This window comes from Lathyrus oleraceus, chromosome 7 (genome assembly GCF_024323335.1).
Source record: "Lathyrus oleraceus cultivar Zhongwan6 chromosome 7, CAAS_Psat_ZW6_1.0, whole genome shotgun sequence".
In the NCBI taxonomy this organism is placed as follows: domain Eukaryota; kingdom Viridiplantae; phylum Streptophyta; class Magnoliopsida; order Fabales; family Fabaceae; genus Lathyrus; species Lathyrus oleraceus.
In genome coordinates, this window is record NC_066585.1 from 67,941,611 (window position 1) to 67,951,558 (window position 9,948).

Below are 9,948 nucleotides of genomic sequence, written 5' to 3' on the forward strand. Positions count from 1 at the left end.
ATTTAAGTCTTAGGATCATCTTCTACTTGAAGAATAAGAGAAATTTTCCGAATAAAATTCTCACAATTTCCTTCCACAAGATAAATGAAATAAGTCGAAAACTATTTTATTATGTCCTAGATCCATAGTCTTTCAGACTTTCTACTTATCCTTCGTGATAAGGTTCTTAAATAATTTCACTTCTTTGGATTAAATAATTACATTAGACTTCAAATTCAAAAGTCTATATAAATCATGATCCATCTTTGAATAATCTTTATACGACTTATAATAATAAATTTAATTGAACGCAAACATATTATTCACATAACATCTAAATCATAATTCAATTGCATAATTTGGAATTATAAACTTTAATAAATTCAATCACTTCGGTGATTAACAAATTTCCATTTTAATAAATAATTAAAATAAACTTGAAATAACAATATTGCAATATAACAACAGCATTTTTTGAATCAAGATATGCATGCACTCAACAAAAGCATTTGAAAAGTAACAATACCATTATAAATCTTTTGAATGTTTTTCTATATAATAACGAAAAACATGTTTTCCAAAATTTATCATGTTGTATCAATTTACATTAACAATGTCTACCTTTTGAATCAAACAATTCAATTGCAAATTTTTATGCCATTTTCAAGGAAACTATTATTCTAAAAAGAAACTCATTTTCTGAAGGAAACTATTATCATTACACATCCACAACACATACATATATGTTTTAATGAATGAATCAATTCTAACAACAAAAGAAATTAATTTTCTGAGAATGATGAAAATTGTAATCGAAATATCACTAACCAAAAGGAAAATTTATCGATATACTTAACACTGCTTTTTGAATACTGACGGTAATATAATACAGATACATCATTTTATCATGAAATATATATTAATCACAGTAGCAGCAATATAGCTCTAGTGCCAATTATTAGAAATTTTTATTTATGGTATTGATATTATTATTTTCACATTGCTTTAATTTCTATGAAAAGCAATAAAAACGTATTCGGATTTCATTTTGTTGATTATTGTTCTTGATTCTAAATATGGAAGTTTCGGTTTCCATTTTATATAATACTTTTAAGTTTGTTAAAAAAAATTGATCGTAAAAAAATTAATTACATATGGATTTTTAATGAATTTTAGAACTAAATTTGTTACATATATTTGTGTGTCTGTCTGTTTGCACATACACATGTATATGCACATATATTTGATATTAGCTTTTGTTCAGTTCACTTCTTGTGTTATACCAGATATCTTATTCTCTACATATTTGCCTTGCCTTTTGTAAGGAACAGATTTTGTGCAAGAGTTTGACTTACAACATCAAGGGACAAAGTTCAAATCCCACCTGAGATAGTTGTAAACTGGTCATTAAAGCTACCAATATTAATAATAATTATCCCTTCCCCAATTTTTTTTAATAAATTACATTGATATTGGTTTTTATTTATTTGAATGTTCATATTAATATTTTTGTTAAATTTTTATTATCATAAAAAAATTATACTATACTATTGTTTTTAGAGAAATAAAAGATTTTTCCACTTCTGCACATCATCTTAAGCATTTGCGACGATTGAATTTAATCCTTAGGTGATGTGAGGTTTCTTTTAGCAACTCTGTTGTCAATGTTATTTCTATGATCTTAATTTGCAGCATTATGTATCTTACTACACATGTTGAGATGTTGAGATGTTTGTTCAACTTATTACGGAAAGTGTCATGCTAATGATATTATATTTGTGTTTGGTTATTGAGAAAACAAAGTAAAAGTGGTTTTCCACCTCCAATTCCATGATGCACATGTAAGTAAAGGGGATGCATGTTTTGCAACTTCCTTATTGTCGAAGCGTTGAGCGGTACTTTCGGACTGAGCATTTCTTCATTGGGGTAAATTGGCACATCGGCTCTCTTGCACAATTTATTTATAACACAAAAATGTCCACAAACCTTTTGTGTAGCATTAACCATATATTTAATATTATTTGCAATTAACCTCCCCAAATTAATAGGTCCCCCCTCAAAAGAGTTAATAGACCTAAACACCGCTTCACAATGAATTGTGATTGATTAGATGCGGCCTCTAAAGTTTGAAAAAAAATGAGGCTCGTCCCTAGGAATTTGGCGGAATTCGGCGGTTTAGAGACGTAGAACTAACCCACTCTCAATCACCCACGCCGCTTCTGACCTTAAAAAAATATCTAACATTACCAGGGTCATATCCTCATTTATGACCTTGTGCTTTTTGCCTATATGTTATGAGAGCACACACCAGAGGACGTTGCAAATTAAAAAGGGCGTATATTGAAGGAGAATAAGTATCGTACTTACCACACACATAGGAGGTATAAGAGTTCACATCACAAAAATACGCATTCGCATAAAATTCTAAACCAATACTATTATTAGTTTCATGAATCAAATTATTAAAACTTACACATTATCTTTGTTGAAAATGCTCTCCAATTTCTTCAAAACCTCATAAATCATTTAAATCAAATGCTCTTTCCTTCACAATGTGGTAACCCACTATCTTGAGAAATTTTTCAGCATGGGCTTCGGATAAAAACTTAAGGTTTGGGAAGGTTGGGGCGCTAGGTGTTGGGGAAGACCTTGATGACGAGCCTCGTGACACACATCCTCTTTTGGAAGCCATGATACCTATAACACAACAAAAATAATACACACAGAGAAAAAGAAGAAGAAAACTACGCAGAGATAGCTCAGAATGATTAGTAGAAAGCAGAAGAGTATAAGAGAATTGTGAGGAAAATGTGATTTGAAAAATCACTATTTATAGGTCAACTAGCCGTTCCACATCGTGCGCATTATAATTGCATCGCGCGTGATGCCAACGGTTACCTCCAACGTTCTTCTACAACGGTCATATCGCATGCGTCATGGACTGATCATGCGCGGAATGCTAATGGTAATTAGAATCTCCCCAACATCTTTATCGCGCATGTGATCCCTATATCGTGTGCACGATGGAGCCCTATCACGCGCGTGATAGACTGCGTGATGATCCTAGGGGCTGAACTTTCCTCTTTCTTTTATTTTTCTCTTTTCTCCTCTCTTTCTTTTTCTTTCTTTTCTTCTTTCCCTATTTTTTTCTTCAGCAACATAACACCAGAATCAACAATATTAGAGAAAAAATAAAAAATTCGCAATGACATAAAAAAATTATTACTGGTGGGTTGCCTCCCATGAAGCGTTTTTTTTACATCATTAGCTTGACGATCCATACCTAAGGTACATCGGGCGCAAGGGATACCCTCACGCTAGTCACTTAACCTCTTCTTTATCCTTTGTCTACCTTGCTACCTTTTCCCTCTAGATGGTAGCAGGTATCCAAATTCTCAACATACGGTGTTCAGTCATACACTTTGAAAACAACTTTCTTTATATTGAACTTTAAGATAAGCTCTCCCATTTCTACATCAATCTTCAATTTCCCGACTGCCAAGAATGGCCGCCCAATAATAACAGATCCCCCTGAATCTCCTTTTGTATCAAGCACTACAAAATTTGTAGGAAACACTAAGTGGTCAACATGTACTAATACGTCACGTAAAATACCAACCGGATGAGTAATAGACGAGTCAGCTAGAGTGAGAGTCATGTTACTCGATGTGATCCATTATAACAATAATGTGTATTATTGTAAGACCCCAATTTTGACCCTGAGATCCCTCATGGCATCATAACATTGCATTTGCATTGCCTCAAGGATCTTTAGCATCTTGGTTCCTTTTGCCTTTGGGTTGGACTCCTTGTGATTGGTTTGAGATCACCAAGCATGCTTGAATTATACATCATTGTTTCTCTTACTTTTGTTTACTAACCAAAAGCACAAAAATGTGTCACTAACATCTTTTGTTTGAAGCTTGAGTATCATCCAAGACACTTTGTGGGTTCTATTTAGATGATCAGTCAACACAAGGGAATGGCTTGAGATACTTCCAATAGGTTCAAATGGGGTCTATTCGTCAGTCAAAACGTTAATCTTGAAGGAGCAAAAGTTTGTTCATGAGTTGTCATGCTCGCTAGGCGAGCAGAATGGGTCGCCTAGCGAGTCCCAAGAAAAGCCACCAGAATCACCTACGCTCAGAGGAATTTCTTGAACTGTCATGTTCGCTAGGCGAAGCCCATGTATTTAAAAAAAATGAAAAACGAAAAAAAAAACGAAAAAAAAACGAAAAAAAAAACGAAAAACGAAAAACGAAAAAAATAAAATAAAATAAAATATAACAAAAAAAAATTGGACTTGGGCCTCTCTCATTTGAGCCCACAGGTCCACAAAAATCAGGTTATAAATTCAGAGTTTCAGTGAAACAAAATTTCATTCTATTCCTATTACCCTGGCAGGGAAAAAGATAGTGAGAGAATAGCTAACAGAGTTCAGAGCAACCTCCAGAGACTGAAGGGAACTCGTCTGCAAAGAGCCAATTCCATCTCATATAAACCCTCAGATTGCTTTGCAAACCCAACCGGGCAATTCAATTTCATTCGATCTCTCCAGTCAGGTTTGCCTTATTCCCATTACTTTATGCTTTTAATTTGAATGCTCTGAATGTATGAGGTATTATGGGTGAATTTGATACCCTTTTGATGCATGTGTTTGACAAGAGGTTTAGGCCTCCTACCCTTGGTTGCTTTTTGCGAGCTTTTTTTGTGAATTTTAATGGCATGATTCATGTGGTTACATTTTGATTTGGGGGCAACTCTTGATTACCCTATCTTGTTTCTCTAACCTGTTTGTTGAGTTTTGTTTTGTGAGGGCTCACATGACTCTTGCAGGGATGGCTTGCCTGGTGTTCCACTTTATTTGTGGGATACCCCCTGGAGGTTTATTCCGATTACCTGTACTGATTCACTTTCTTTGATGGTGCTAGCTTGAGAGATCTCTGGGTTTCTTATCCCTTTATTTGTTGTTGCTTCGGATCTTTATCCGTACGGTAGATCTCTCGATCCCTTTACTTTTCCCGCATGTTACCGATTTCTTAGGTTTCGTATAGCCTCTCGTGGCATGTCATTTAAGGTTGCGCGGTTCCTTCATCTAGGACTGCCTTTTTGCATGAGCATCCCTAAACACCCCAAACTCATTGATTTTTCTTCTCCTAAGAACACGTTATCTCCTTCTACTACAGGCGAGTAAGTCTCCAAAGGTCGAGCATCTGATATATTGCGTAGTAACATCATTCACCCTAAAACACAACCCTTACCCCGTAGTTAGTCGAACTACGTTTTGCTCTGATTCTCATTCCAGGTGAGATACGTAGGCATAAAATGCGATGTCTTACCGAGCACACTCCTCTTTAACCCATAGGTAGCCGAGCTACGAAGACTCTGATTCTCAGATTCAGATGAGATACGTATGCAGTGGATGCGACATCCGTGCGAGTCATTTTCTTTTGACCCTTCTTTTAGTAAGTAGTACATTAGATAAACATACACGCTTTTCTCATCCCTTCAATCATGTTTGCACAAATAAATTTTCACAAAAAACAACAACCTTTGCAACAAATGTGAAAAGGGCTCCCTAGGAGTACCTAGGATGCTTTGGGTGCCTAACACCTTCCCATTGCATAACCAACCCCCTTACCCAGATCTCTGACATTTTTACTAGTTTTTGATTCCATAAAACTTTTAGGTTTTTGTTCGCTTTCTAACCATTCCTTTGGATAACTAGAAGTGCGGTGGCGACTCGACTTGTATGATTTACCTTGGATTTAGTCAATATCTCTAATGGTAACGAATACCCCGCTACAGAAAAGTGGCGACTCTGCTGGGGACGTGTATTTGCCTAGTGGGTTTTGCCGACTTTTCATGCTTGTTGTATCGTATTTGTTTTGTGACATATTTTTGTGCAATTTGGGATTACTGTATTGTATGTAATGATTGAATTGCTTGATATTAATTCCTTGTATGCTTGGTGATCTTTGTGAGATGAGTTCTATACCCGAACTCGAGTGCACTTAGGATAGGAGAATGGCATAGTCTTGTTGACTTGTGTGGAGTTATTCCTTAGCAAGTTGACTTGCAAGTCCATTCACTTGGTGGAGGTTATGTTGGGATCAATAATGTCACACAAGTAAGTTGTGGTTAGACATTACCCTATCCAATATAGACCTTAGAAGCCAAGGATCTTAGTTTACCAAACCCATCTTCGCCTATGCTTAGGATGTAGTGCGAAGGTCGTTCAAGTGTAAGATTTGATACGATTGTTACGCGATACTACACTCATAAGAGTCTCTCTTGAGAATATTTTCGGAATACGAGTAGTCGTTTCTCCAATAATATCCGAAAGATGGGATGATGACTATGGGAACCTCTTGTAGAACATGTTTGCCAGGTTTAAACCCTAGTACACTCCCTTTTGGGTGGTTCTTAACCTCACTCCATGCTCGTGACTTACAACAAACCCTTGATTCATGGTTGACTCGTTCATGAATCCTTAATATCAATGGAACTTGGGTGTTAATAAGGTGTAAACCATAATCCACCAAAATGGATGATTGATATTAAGGATAACATGATCCATCCCATGACCTTTGTTTGGTGTGCTTTGCTTGATCCTTGAGTGTGATTGTTGCATTCATGCATTCATGCACCCATTTGCATTCATATCATCAAAATAATGAGAAAATTTTCAAGGAACTTAAGAGGTCTATTTGCAAAACTTTCAGACATGGAAAGACAAAGAAGGAATACAAAGAAGTACAGTTTCAGACAACCAGATTTGAAAGAGTTAAGGAATCTGACATCCTATGTATTAGATCCTTTGGGTTTCAAGGCTCGTTTTGGGAAGCTTCTTCCTCTTCTGACTACTCAGGTGGATGAAGGATTGGTGAGTGTATTGGTGCAGTTTTATGATCCCTTGTACCGTTGCTTCACGTTTCCGGATTTCCAGCTTTTGCCTACACTTGAGGAGTATGCTTATCTTGTGGGTATACCTATTCTAGACCAGTTTCCGTTCAGTGGCTTGGAGAGTATTCCTACTTCTCAAGAGATAGCTGACATGTTACACATAGATGAATCTCTGGTTGGTGCTCATATGACTACCAAAGGTGGAATTCAAGGTCTCCCTTCTGAGTTCCTCATTTCTCAAGCTACTATATATGGGAAGGCCATGAGTGAGGATGCCTTTGAAGCCAGATTTATACTTCTCATCTATGGATTGGTATTGCTCTCCAACATCGACAAGTTTGTGGACGTGAACGCTATTAGGATCTTCTCTACTCTTAATCCTGTTCCGACTCTGTTGGGCGATACCTACTTCTCTTTGCATATGAGGAATGCAAAGGGTGGTGACGCCATTGTGTGTTGTTTGCCTCTGTTGTATAAGTGGTTTATTTCTCACTTACCTCAGACGGTCGCTTTCAAGGAGAACAAGGAATGTCTACGGTGGTCCACAAGACTTATGTCTCTCACTAATGATGATATCTCTTGGTATAACCATGTGTATGATGGTGTGCGGATTATTGACTCTTGTGGCGAATTCTCCAATGTACCTCTTCTTGGTACATGTGATGGGATTAACTACAATCCTGTTTTGGCACGTCGGCAGCTTGGGTTCCCCTTAAAGGATAAACCCAATAACATTCTGTTAGAGGGTGTATTCTTTCAGGATGGTAAATATCCCCAAGGCTTGAAAGCTAGGATGGTCCGCACTTGGCGCAAGATTCATAGGAAAGGAAGGAAAGAGTTGGGTCCTAAGAATTGCATCGCTTTGGAGCCTTACACTGTTTGGGTTAGGAAGAGGGGGTCTGAGTATCTCATGCCTTACGAGTATCTGAGACCTACACATATGATTATGGTTGGGCCTTCAACCCTCCCTAATCAAGGAGTAGAGGAGTTGAGAGACGAAGACCGTTCACGTGCCTGGATCCGTGAACGTGAAGAGTTGCTTCAGCAGATTAAGGAGAAGGATGCGTTGATTGAGTTTCTTGAGCATCAGGTTATTGATGACCCTGATGAGGTATGGACTTCTCTACTTCCTCAGTCTTCTAAGTTCTGGAAGAGGAAGTATGATCGACCCGCCAAAGAGAAGGCCGATATGGAGGCAGCCTACGAGAGAGAGGTGAAGAGGCTTCGCGCATCTTATCTTCCTGTGTCCCGAGCTTTAGATGATTGTTTCTAGGGATCCATAGGATGATTATTTTCCTTTTCTCTTGTATATGATTGACGATGTTGCACTTCTTTTCCCTGATATTATTTGATGAGATATTTCCATATGTGATAAAATGCTTAATATTTCCCGAATTTGCAAATAAAACTCTAAAGTTCCTTTGAAATAAAATAAAATAAAATAAAAAACCAAATCATATGCACAAGCATTGCATGCATCATATGCATAAGCAGGTTTTGTCTCCGGTCCCTTGCCCTGTGGTCTAACTCTGTGTCCTTCATTTATTTTGAAGACAAGCTGACTCACCGGTACTACACTAGAGCCAACATTTCAAGACTGATGGATCACTTAGAGCAAGAGAACCGCGAGATGAAAGAGGAAGCGGCCAGATTGACTGCCCTAATGGAGTCACTCATGGCTGCCCAGAGCCAGTCTTCTCCGACACCTTCAACTCCTCCCCAGAGGACAGTTATCTCCGAGATTGTCTCCTCTACTGTGCCCGCTGCCAGTGCACACTTTGTTCCAACAGCCATGCCAACCGGGTTCCCGTGGGGGATGCCTCCCAATTTCATGCCAGAGGATCCTGTTCCTACCTTTGCTTCTCTGCCGGCATCTAGCCCGGTCCTTGTCGTTCCTCCTCCTGTCGTGCATACTTTGCCCAGGGTAGACGACACCATCTATCATTCTGAGCCGTCTGAGGGTCCAGATGTTTATGAGAAGATGGATTCTATGAACGATCAATTTCTTGAGCTTCGTAAGGAATTGAAAACTCTCAGAGGGAAGGATCTTTTTGGCAAGTCTGCTGCCGAACTCTGCTTGGTTCCAAATGTGAAGATCCCTGTGAAATTCAAGGTCCTTGATTTTGAAAAGTACAAAGGAAATACTTGTCCTCTCAGCCACCTGGTCATGTATGCCAGAAAGATGTCGACTCAAACCGATAATGACCAACTACTCATCCACTACTTTCAGGACAGTCTATCCGGTGCCGTTTTGCGTTGGTACATGGGTTTAGACAGCGCGAACATCCGATCCTTCAATGATCTCGGCGAAGCCTTCGTCAAGCAGTACAAGTACAACGTGGATACAGCTCCCGATAGAGATCAATTGAGAGCCATGTCCCAGAAAGATAAAAAAACATTTAAGGAGTACGCCCAAAGATGGCGAGAGGTGGCAGCACAGATCGTGCCTCCGCTAGAAGAGAAAGAGATGACTAAGATCTTTTTATTATGAGCGGATGATTGCTAGCGCTCCTTCTGACTTCACCAAGACGGTGAATATGGGGATGCGTCTAGAAGAAGGGATCCGTGAAGGACGGTTAACCAGAGAAGAAGGCTCTTCTGCCAAACGTTATGGGGCGTTTGCAAAGAAGAAAGATGGAGAGGCACATGCTGTGATCTCCCATGAGAAACCAAGAAGACCCTCTGTGAGGAGGAAGACTGTGCGTCCCGCCAGTAACCAGCACTAGGTGGCTCATATAGCACCTATTTTCAGAGACAATCAACAGTATCAGCAACATAGTAACAATCAGCAACCACATCCGTAATATCAGCAACAACAGCACCGACCGCAGCAGCAGGCCTACCAGCCTCGAAACAGTAATCAAACCAGCACGAGTTACGAGAGGAAAAGGGTCACCTTCGATCCTATTCCTATGACGTACGCAGAGTTATATCCCTCTTTGATAGAAAGGAAGCTGATTACTCCGAGAGACCCACCGGCTATACCTGCTAACCCCTAGTGGTGGTATAAGCCTGAGTTACATTGTGTTTACCATTCTGGTGCTCCCAGCCACGACGTGGAGA